Source organism: Panthera onca, chromosome B1, assembly GCF_046562875.1.
Source record: "Panthera onca isolate mPanOnc1 chromosome B1, mPanOnc1 haplotype 2, whole genome shotgun sequence".
Classification (NCBI taxonomy): Eukaryota; Metazoa; Chordata; class Mammalia; order Carnivora; family Felidae; genus Panthera; species Panthera onca.
The window spans coordinates 194,438,604-194,451,268 of NC_138342.1; positions in this window are offsets into that span (position 1 = coordinate 194,438,604).

Below are 12,665 nucleotides of genomic sequence, written 5' to 3' on the forward strand. Positions count from 1 at the left end.
AAAACAGGATTCCAAGTAATTCTGTAATTAATGAGGATAATGAGGAGCCTCTCCCCACCTTTCAAGTCAATGGCCTCTTTATTTTCACAGCCTACAACCCTTCATTTGAAGAGTTGAGCCTGATGACTGCATAAAAGTAGGGTCTTTACAACAATCTAATTAATTAATCAATTTCAAGCCATTTTCACATTAAAGACTTTTTTTAGCCTGGGTTCCTTGTTCCTTAGTCATTACATTTTCCTTAGAACTGAGTTTGTTCTAATCACTTAGATATTTTAATAACCAATCCTAAAATTCTTTGTTAAACATAACCTTTAAATATCCTTTATCTCATTGCTTTCTTGTTCCAATGCCTCTCTCTCCAGACCACACCACAGCAGATCTTTACTACCTCGCTAACGAAAAGTATCTGTGGTCCTATGCTGTTCAAAGGCTTTTAAAATTTTACTTTCAACTCTTTGAGATGTAGTTACAATCTGATTTTTAACATTGAAAAGTAATTAATCTATAGAACTTTTCTTTAGTCTTTCTACTTATAAGCCATCTGATTTCTTCCTGAACTCAACTCTCTCTCATCATATTTTTCCAAAAATAGTCAATATCAACCAACCCATACAAGTTGGTTGTGTGACGTTATTTTCCAACCTTTTACCTTATACCTTCTAGCAGAAAGACATATAATCATTCTATCAAAGTGGACAATTTTACCAAAATTTTGCTGATAAACAAAACATAGATCTTTCCAGGATTCAGTGTAACAATCCTTATCAGTCACTACCTGAACACTAAGCCAATGACACATAATGACATTTTGTTAACACCCTGTTTGTAGATACAAATTTCTATTTTATTTATGGTTGGGTAAGCTATTCCATGGAAACAAAGGAAACTAAACATCCCAGTTAATTTAATACAACAGAGTTTTACTTCCTGCTCAAACAAATGCAGCTGTTCCTTTTTATATAAGTCATCGGGATGATTCTCTTCTATGTAGTGACTCAAAGACACTGATTCTTTCCATCCTTGTTTCCATTTTTCCTCAGAGTCTTTGTGCCCAACTCTGGATTCTGTCTAACTTGAAAATGAGCCAATGTGGGAAGGCATGCTCAAGGGTCTGTGGCTGGGTCAGAAGTTGTCATACATAAGTTCTAATGTCCCAGACTAGTCACATGGTCTCATCAGAAGGGGGTCTTGCTATTATAACTTCATGTGTGCCCAGGAAGAAGTGAATTACCTACTGGTCAACACAAGGCTCATTAATGTGGAGCTTAAAGAATTTGATTGCTGGATGGACATCCCACTTGAAACAGTTAATATAAAATAACAGAAAAGTGGGTTTTGATGGTTTAATAGTAATCTTCATCCCAAGTACAAATTTAAATTTCTTGAGAAGTCTTAAGACTTAAGGCAATAAGAATCACTGTAAATGAAAAATATCTTTGAAGTTCCCATTTTATTTAGAAGTTCATATATTGCAATTTACTGCATAATATATGAATGCTATTTTAACATAAAATTATCTTTTGCAACTATACAACTTTGCAAAGTTGTACAACTTTTGTACCTTCCAAATATGAAATGTTTCAGTCTCTATCCATCAAATATATATTGAGTACCTCCTCAATGACCAGCATATATCCATCAAATATATATTGAGTACCTCTTCAATGACCAGAGATATGGAAGGCAGCAGTGACTAGATCTGACATGGCTTCTAACCTCAGAGTCTCGATCTGAACTGATGTGATATTTCTCCAGCAACACTCCTACGTGCACTGTACATTAATACACCCCTAATTGAGAAGGCATTTTATGCACTCCTGAGAGGGATATAGGTTTAATTATTTAACGGAATCCCAGATTTATACTAGTTTAATGGTCATTTCAGGTTTTACAGCTAATGAGTCATTCAAACAGGATCAAATCTCTCTTCTTCTGGAATCTTTGCTGGGGGTGGGGGACATTCCCCATATTTTACCTTGCCATCGGTCTTGATATTAAAATCAAGGGGATTCAGTGATATTCTGGAGTGTCAGAACCGATTTGAGCTATGAATAGAAGTAATAGCTGGAACTCTGGGAGTGTTTGAAACATTTGAAAAAGATTAGGATCTTTTGTTTATTTTTGTATGTTAGGTTAATGTATTATCACACATTTTTTATTCTTGTATTAAGGTTATTTTTTCCATTGGTTAACGGAACAAGTATGAACTAAAAACACATTTATTTTATAGTCTTTAATAAAACATTGCTTAATAAAAATAAATTATTTGTCCAAAATGTTCTGGAGAAGATAGTACACTTTCCTTAAAACATAGAAAGATCTGTTTAACAGTATATAGAACTTTACAGCATTTGACCTTGCTAATTAAGAGTAAATAGACTTACTTGAGTTACATTTATCCTGGTTAATATCCTGGAAGGCAGTGCGCCACATCTAAAACTTCTTTTGGAGTTAGTGATAGACACTGAAAGGTGTTATCTACTAGATTTAAAGCTGGTACTTTTCAAGAAAATTTACACTCTATCTAGAACTTCAAAGAGGAAATACCCAGTGAGTGCAATGCCTCTGATTATAATTGCCTTTTATTTTCATCAGAGGTATTTTGGCATTTTTATTCAAATGCTCCAAATGTTAAAATCAAAGCCAATAATAATTTCAAACTCATCTGCCCTTATAAAATTAGTCTTAGGACTTTGCAGTGTAGGACATGCACTAAAATGATACTTTATTATAAGATACTAATGTTAAGTACTAATTGTTTTATAATGTATCAAAAGAGTTCATGCTCCTGGTAATTACTTTTTAAAGCCACATGTGGAGAAAGTGAAGAAAAGAGAAACCCATTATATTTCATCCTAAAGATGCTTGTCCTGTTCTATCAAATGGTGTTGGTTTTTACCCACCATTTTATGTACACAGCAGCATGAAGTTTGTTAGTTTGACTTACATTTTAAAAGTAGGCATCTTTTCTGTTTTAGCTCAATGCCAGTTGTGTGCCGGCTGCCTGCTGCTTCCCAAGTACGTATCTAGAATTTTGTAGTTTAATTGCCACTTGCACAGTGGTATTGTACATAAACACAGCAGCTGCTACTGTATGTTGGAAGTGGCTCAGAAAAATCTATGGACACTGTTCAGCTTTGACTAAAAAGCCAAAAATTTTAAACCCAGCTGCATTACTCTGAAAGCTTGGCAATATAACACCTTAACAAAAAGAATTCAACTCATTGGAAGTCTACTTACAATATGTTTGAGACCACACTAGAGAAAATTGTATGGAGCCATGTGGTCTAGGGGTAAAACTTTCCAAAAACGAAGATCATCTTTCCCTTTTTTTTCTAGCCACAGAGGTCCTTATATTTTGTTCGTTAGTATTCTGCATTGCTAGAGATAGCCACTAGAGATAAGAAAGCTAATATGAAACTTGGATATCTTCCTGTTACCAGGTAGAGATTATGTTCTTTTGCTTAAACCAATTAAAAATGTGAAGCCAAAGGGGGAATGCACAGAAACTTTGACAAAAGACCTCTGTTGCAGCAGCTTGCAGACTTTAATGAACACTCTGTTATGTGGAAAAAGTAGACTGATGTCACATTTAATGTAGTCATGAAAGAAACCTCAGTTTGTATTTAAGTATCTCTATGTAAGTACTTTTTTGAAGCAGAAAGATTAGAAAGCCATTTTTCTTTTTTGTTTTTGTTTTTGTTTTTGTTTTTTGTTTTTTGTTTTCACATACAAAGAAAATGCAGGGCATGGCAATAAAAGAAGAAATCGAGAGAACTTCATGTGTTCTACTGCCTTGATATTTATCCCTTCCTTACACAGAGTTTTCAGGACCATTCTCTGACAAATAAAATATTAGAAATGAGATATTATAGAGGTACTATGGAAAATTGTTGTTACCTTGATCTTGTCTTTTGATTAAGTTTAAAATGTGCAAGCTTGTTTAGCAAGATCTTGAGCTCAATTTCATTATAAATATGACTATATATATATATATATATATATATATATATATATATATATTTTAATTTTTTTTAACGTTTTATTTATTTTTGAGACAGGGAGAGACAGAGCATGAACAGGGGAGGGTCAGAGAGAGGGAGACACGGAATCTGAAACAGGCTCCAGGCTCTGAGCTGTCAGCACAGAGCCCGACGTGGGGCTCGAACTTACGGACCGCGAGATCATGACCTGAGCCGAAGTCGGCCGCTTAACCGACTGAGCCACCCAGGCGCCCCAACAATATATATTTTTTAACCCTTGTGTGAACCTGGGCTATCCAAGTCCAGTAAAATGATGCCAATAGCTAGTTCTGCCAATTTTGGTGTTTTAGGTATGTAGAGGAGAGGGAATATTAAGGTCTATTGACTAACAGATTCTTTAAGAGTACAATAGACCCATATCCAGTGTCTCATTACTACGACTTGAAGAAATAATTAGAACTATTTATTTCTCTCTATGTGTTATAAATATTAAGCGACAGCCGTGGTAGACATAGTTGAGAGTCACATTAAGAAATTTCTCTGAGGTAAATATGATATAATAGCAACCAAGTTTAAAGTGTTTTCAAAGCTTTTATTAAATCAACAAAAATATCTCTTTTAGTATTTATCTAATTAACTCAAATGACCATAGTACAAAATTATAAGTAATGGCTAGGTAAGTTAAGTCAATTTAGAAATCTAAGTGCAATAGAAATATATTTAATTGACAAGTCATTATGGTACATATTTTTAAGTGCATCACATTGAATATTATCCCCGTTTTAGACAGAACAATTCATTCCAGTATTTCCATAGTAGAGAGTAGAACTATAGGCATCTTTAATTTTTTGTTTGCTTTATCTTTTATTCTCATTTCCTATAGTAATTCAGTTAATACATCTTAAATTTCATAAACAATTTTCCATAAAACTTAATCACCCAGAGATAGCAGTGTGATACCTTATGAACTCAAGGTTTTTAGTGACTTATGTAATAATAAAATGCTAGTCACATTAATACCTAGGTAAAGGGATAAAGGGAGAAGAAATGAACATGCTTCATATCAAAAATACATTTGAAAATGTATCACAGTGTGAATCATTGATACCACAAAAAAATATATCAACAAATCTAATGGAAAAGCAAAGATAGGGCACTACACTCCAAGTCTTTGAATTCTGTAGATAAATGATTGTCTGTAGGAGAAAGGCATGTTGACTGACAGAATCTAGTGGTAATGGCTATCAGAACTAGCTCTTATTGTCCCATTTGATCTTTTAAAGAGGCCCTTGACATTAGTATAACTATAATTTATGTAATCCTTTGATAAATCCATGATTAGTCAGCTTTTACACTTGTATCAAAACAAAGAAACAAACAACAACAAAAACAAAACAAAACAAATATAGTATCTTGGTGCTTAGGGCAATATGCATTTATTTCCTGTTCATGTGACAGTTGTAGGTCACTAGGCCTTTGCTTTTCCAACTGGATTGGAGAAGATGTTTTGTTCTCAGGATGGGGAGAAATGAAGAGGGCCCCAGGGAAACTACATGAATAGAATATAGGTAAAGCTTCTGCTTGACCATTGCATTTCAGGTCTGCTCAAAATCCATGAAAGAAAGCAAGTCACATGGCCAAGGGAAAAGTCAGTGTATAGATAAGAATATCCCATCTGCCATGAAGCACTGATGGAGAGAAAATAATTATGAACACATAATATGATGTACCATAATCCCCAGTCAACCTGGTGTGTGGCAGCGTTTTTATACCCATCTGTTAAATAGTAATTCATTCAACTTCATTTTAAGTAACATAGTTTTGTAAATGTTATATTCTTTAGATGTTTTTCCTCCCATTTTTCAACCCAACAGGATTTATACATTTATGTGCAAAAGAGGGGCTTAGTGACATAGTGATGTTTGGAGAAAGATTGGTCTGAATTTAACAAATGTCCTTATACTGTTTTAGGATTGGCTAGTTTTGTTTTGTAATTGGATTCTGTACATGGATATATATCCTCTGAAATAATAGCTGAGGAAGTTGTGACTTCTTTTCTCGTTTATTCAGGGTAGAGTGGTCCTCCTCAAGGACTTAGCCTTTTGATTTTTTTTTTGGTGATGTTGCAATTCTTTTTTTTTTTTTTTTTTTTTTTAACGTTTATTTATTTTTGAGAGAAAGAGAGAGACAGTGTGTGAGCAGGGGAGGGGCAGAGAAAGAGGGAGACACAGAATCTGAAGCAGGCCCCAGGCTCGGAGCTGTCAGCACAAAGCCCAATGCAGGGCTCAAAGTCACGAACTGTGAGATCTTGACCTGAGCCAAAGTTGGATACTTAATTGACTGAGCCACCCAGGTGCCACCCGGTGATGTTGCAATTCTTTTTAACTTTATGCTGCACCTTCTAGTTGGGCTCTAGACTGTACTACGTTCAGCTACTGTAGTGGGAGTGGTCCTTCCTTCATGGGAGTGGTTCTATGCAGATTTTTTTGGCTCTTATTGCAGTTATATTAAGTTATCCCCATTGGGCATGTGATAATCCTAGATGTTTTGCACTCTACAGAGGATCTGGGGTAGGTGTGGGACTGTGAACCATTTAAACCTATCAGGTCACTGTCAGAATCCACTGCACTCTTCTTCAACCTTCCCCAATTTGTTACAAAATGCCGTTTTGTTTATTGAATCAATAGAAAACTCCACCCCCCCCCCACCCCCTCAGTGCTACTGTGCCCTTCACTATTTTATTAAAGAACCTTTTCCTTTTGCTCCAATTCAGAAACTTAGAGGAAACATTTGGCATGTCCTTCAGTCACCATTGTTATTAGGATAGCTGTTGCCCTATATTTAATAATGTCTTCCATTTTTGGAAAATTATTAACATCTTATTCTTTTTTTTAAGCTTATTTATTTATTTTTGAGAGAGAGAGAGAGGGAGAAAGAAAGGACACACAAGCAAGCAGAGAAGGGGCAGAGAGAGAGAGGGAGACAGAGGAATCCCAAGCAGGCTCCACGCTGTCAGCGCAGAGCTTGACCTGGGGCTCCATCCCACAAGCCAAGAGTTCATGACCTGAGCAGAAATCAAGAGTTGGTCATTTAACTGACTGAGCCACCCAAGCAGCCCCCTACTTATTCTATATTTTCCATTCCCTGTTTTCAAAGATTCTTTATTTCATCATGTTTAACCACTTCATTTCTGTCCCATTTTAACTATTTTTAAACGCACACCCATTTTGCATTTCACTACTATTTAATATTGTTCAACCATGAATATTTCAAAAACAACAGTTCCTCCTCTGACCACAAATTCTTTCTTCAGCTTCTCTCATTTTCTCTTTCTACTTTATTCTGCTCATCTTCTTTGTAAACTCTAGTTCTTTGAAACACATCACTTTTCTCACCCACACTACTGTTAAATTTGACTTGATTTCTTCAACTATTTTGATCTCATGATCAGGTACTACAATAGTAGATTTATACTATGGTATATGTAGTTCCTTGACATTCTTCTCTTGTCAGCTTCTGCAAAATTCATCTCAGCCTTTCTTTGCTTATTGTGCTTTTCTTCCAGGTTGTATATTTTATATAAGATTATGGAAAGTGCTGAGTTATTCAATTTAAATCCCTGCCATTAAATTTTTTCTAGATTTTTAAATATGGATTCCATGTACGTTTCTCTTGTGTCTCAAGTATATTTTTCTAGAATAGCTGTTTTAAAACATTTTCCATGGTTTTCAAAAATATCCACACTTCCACAAGCCTCCATGTCAGTTGGCTATTTGATTTCTAAGTACTCTCAGAAAAAGGTGTATATAAATTTCCAGTTTTACCTGAAGCAAATATAGCGTATCTCTCTACCACCAGTTAGTCATGCTAATTTTTGTAGTACAGCTGTGATGTTATTACCTAAGGGACAATGTTCTTGAGCTTCTTAAATATAGGAGGTAGATTTTTTTCTAAACCAGTTGTCAAAATATATGATCAGTGAGGTGAATTTTATTCAAATGGAAATTTTAGAAATATATTTTAATTCAGGATTGTCCTAGAAAAGCCAGCACCAATCACATCACTAAACTGTTGATCAGTCATAGCCTTCTTCAGGACACATCATCCAATTTCTGTAATGCTGCACATGCACACAAACTTGATAAGTGTGTCTAGACTGAGATTCTCCTGCCTGCTGAGCACAGCTGGAATATTGCTTCAAGCAATAACATCATCACTCTCTACTACACCAGAAAATCCTGCCAGAGAATAAAGGGAAGGTCATCTTGGAAAATATTTTTCTAACATGCTTCAAGACATTAAACGAGCTAATAAAGAGATTATGTAAAAGAACAAAGGAGAACTTTAATTTAAAAATTAATTATTTTTTTAAGAAAAGGTAGCCAATAAAAATTTCCAGGGCATTCAATGAGAATATTTTTGTAAAACCTTTAATGAATTATCTAAGGGAGTACCATGTTTATTGCTTAGAAGGAACATAAGCATCATTTCTGCAAAGCCAGAAGTAAATTATTATTTAAGAAATCTTAAATTCCAGACTTTGAAGTTCAAAACCTTGCAGCTGGCATCTATTATACCTGTGTTGCTAAGTGTATAATATAATTCCATGAGTTCTAATTAGATGCATTAGAAAACCATTTTGTAAGGACAAGAGACAAAAGTAATATGTTTTTAAATTTAATAAATATAAAAATATGAAGGAATTAGAAAAGCAAGGTCTAGTATTTCCTTTTAAAAATGTCATAATAAGTTGTCTTGAATAATAAAATATTTTATCTTGAAAATGCTAATAATTTCTCAAAATTGTATGTATTGTGAAGGTGAATCTATGTAGGAGAATAAGTGCCCTCATTAAAATAATGGTAAAGTAATATTTTATTATTTTTATTTTTATTAATAGTAATTAAAATTGTGTTAAAAGAATCTGATCTGTTTGTATACTCATCAGAGTTCATCTTCATTCAAAAAAATTAAATAATTTATACTTATTGTAAAATTGATTATGCTTACTTCTTAAATTTGAGAATGTGATTTGAAAAGTGGAGATTAAAGTAAGACCTAATTAGAAAAGGAAACTCAATGAAGAAGAAATGGGAAAGATGAGGGTAGATATGATCTTGTGTGCCAATGGGTGGGCTAGTCTCTGTCTCACACAGAGATTGAGATCAGATCCATTATAACATAATGTAAGGAAAAACAAGGTGTATAAACAAAGATCCCAAAAGTTGGGCAGTTGAGTCAGTTGTTTATAATGCAAGTTTTCTTGTGAATTCCCCCTACCCCCAAGTGAAACTGGAAGGAAGTCATCAACTGAGAGTAAAAATTAAGAAAGAGTTATTAAAAATATAAAGAGAGAGAAGACAGGGAAAAGTCTTCCAGACAAGTAGGAGAGAAGTAACTCAGAATATATAGTTGTGTGAACATGTATTGAGAATTATTTATAGTTTGACTTTACGATAAACAATTGATAGGAATTTAACCACACACATCAGTGTGTAATATCTTAGTGCTATTGAGATGTCCCATAATCCTCTGGTCTTTGGGAATCATATGTAAAGAAACAATTTTTTTTGGTTTATAAATAATAGACAATTTTACTTTATAATACAATCTATAGGAGACCGTGATATTCCGATCCAAATCCAGCAAAAAATTTATAGATCCTTTGTAACATTATCTCTTGCAGTATGACAGACTACCTCAATACTTTGTGGTTAAAAAAATTACCTAACCATTTAGTTCAAATTCTGTCTTTTGGCAAATGAGGCTGGGCTCGTTGGGTGATTTTTTTGCTAGTCACTGGACATCTGTGGTTTAGCTTCATGCCCTGCATTTGGAGATTGGTTGGCTGTCATGGGGATGAGAGCTATTGAGGCATGTGTTTTTCTTCATCCAACAGGCTTGCCCAATTTTCCCCCATAGTGGTAGTGCAGGGATCCCAGAAACAGTAAGAAAGGAAGCCTTCTTAAAACCTAGGTTTAGAGCTTATACAGTGTCATGTCTGCAAGAGTCTATGGGCACCATTTTTAAAACCTAGCACAGTTTGTTTTATTACAAGATCTTCTCTCCCATTTTCCCATATCCAACATGTGGAAAAGTACTATCAGCTCTACCCTCAATATATATCCTGGGTCCAGGCACATCCTTCCTTATTTCTATTGCTATCATCTTAGTTCTAAGCATCCCTCCCCTTTTTTGTGGGATTACTGCAATGATTCCTTACCAGTCTCCCCACTGACCTCCACCTTAATTGGTTTCCAACCATGCTGCTAATGATTGAGACCATTCCTCTTTCACCATAAAACTCCAATACCCTCAATACCTTCCTTTTTCACTTATAATAATTGCTTAAAGTCCTTATAATGGCTTTAATCCCAAGCATTGTATTCACCATTTCCCCCATGAACTGTATCATATCTCTCAGAATTTGTCACATGCTGCTAGTCTCCTCATTCTGCTGTTGCCACACTGGTTTTCTTACCTCTTCTTAAATATGCTGGGTACCTCCATTTAACTTTGTACTTGCCTACCTATATAGACAGAAATATATAGGTATATGTTTTTATTCCATACTCCAAATATCTGTATGGCTTTTTCCTTATCTCTTCAAATGTCATCTTTTCAGCATGGTCTTTTCTAACCATATTATTTTAACTTGTACCCCTCAATAATGCTTCTTTACCTCCTCTAGCTTATAATATATGAGATCAGCTTTCTAGGTAAGTAGGTAGGTAGGTAGGTAGATAAGCAGATACGTACATAGATATACACATACATACACTCATATATACATACATATACATACCTATAATTTAAAATAAAAAGTGTTGAGCTGCTTTATGTGACAATTTTATGTGGGTACTTTGAACATACAAAACTCATTAATTAACATAACGCAGCTGTATAACATACTGTTCTTCCATCCATTATACATATGAAGACGTTGCAAAGCCATGGAGTCAAGTGTCTCAACTGAGGTTGTGCTGTTATTTAGAGGCAAAGCCATGATTCCAACCTAAATTTATCGGTCTACACATCCATATCTCATTATTTCAATGACTTATCCCATGCTTAGTTGTGTATTGTAGCATTGTCAAATTTTATGAAGAAAGTACTATTACTAATGCAACTTGAAGAGGAAGAAGTGGACATGACAGGTTAAAGTATGTTATCAAACTCACACTGTGTATCCAGGACTCCAGCCCCATGAGTCTCATGATAAAACCTATATTTGTGCTCTCCATGTCACATGATTTACTCCACAATTCTAGTTTCTCCCATACCTATTCAGAATTGATTTAGCGTCTAAAATATTCTCTACTTTTAAAAAAAATTTTGTATGTTTGTTTATTTTTGAGAAGGGGGGGCATGAATGAGGGAGAGGCAGAGATAGGTGGAGACACACAATCTGAAGCAAGCTCCAGGTTCTGAGCTGTTAGCACAGAGGCTGACACAGGGCTCAAACTCACAAATGGTGAGATCATGACCTAAGCCTAAGTCTGAAGTCAGATGCTTCCGACTGAGACATCCAGGTCCTCCTAAAATATGCTCTGGTCTTACATGCTTCAGAATCTTTTTAGTCTTTCTTTCACTTGGACCATTTATTCCAATTACTTTTTTCTGTATCCTTTATCCATCATATTTTGGCATTATATCATTCCTTGAACATTTTAGCTAGGCAAAGTGGCCTTCCTTTGTGTATCTCATGCTGATTTTAAAGTCTTCCTCAATTGCCTTTTTTCCCCTATCCCTCCCTAGAGGAAATTCAAGTCAGATGTCTTGATTATCATTGTAGCTCCAGAATTTTACACAGCATTTGCCACATACTAAAAGTTCAATTGATTTTTGCAACAATGCAAAAGTTGCATTTATTAAGAATAGTAGTATATGAATTAAATGAATAATTAATGCCCTAATTTTGTGGAATTACAGGAAATACATTAAGTTAAACAATGTTTATTTTTCCATTTAACAAAAAAAAATTGTCCAAAAATAATTTCCAAAAATCCAGTATAAAGTAAATCTTTCCAGGTCAAAACTAGGAGGAGGGGCTGGAGGGCCATCTTCTTGGTCTCTAGAGGTACTTCTTGAAGGACTCTAGTACTATGGAGAATTTTAACTGAAACCCACTGCTATGGAGGCAAGAACACTGGTTTGACAAAAGACTTGAGGGAATCTGAATTTATCATTGATTAAGTAAGTATGTGACTTTAACCAAGCCAGGTCACTTTGCTCAGCCTCCTCTTTCACCTATAACTTGAGGAGTTAGAGCAGGTGATAGATGGTATCAATCAGACCTAAAATTATTTGCATAATAAATAATTCTGCTCCCTCTGAAGATATTTATTTTCTCAGTATATATTTACCATAAGTCACACATAAGGTAAGCCATTGAACACACACACACACACACACACACACACACACATGCACAAGAGAGAGCCAAAACAGACAAAAAAGAGCATTAAATGGCTGTGCAACAGGGTCATATTGAATCTGAACTACAAGGGTAATTTGAACAGAGTTAATGTCAGGGGTCATGTGTGTTATTCTAACTCAATACATGAATGTAGGCAATAGACTAAAGGTAGCTGAATAAAGCGAAACATGGGAGATTCCAACTTAATTCAGGTACCTAATGTTTTAGAGATTTGTTTTTGGAGCTCTTTTGTACCTCAG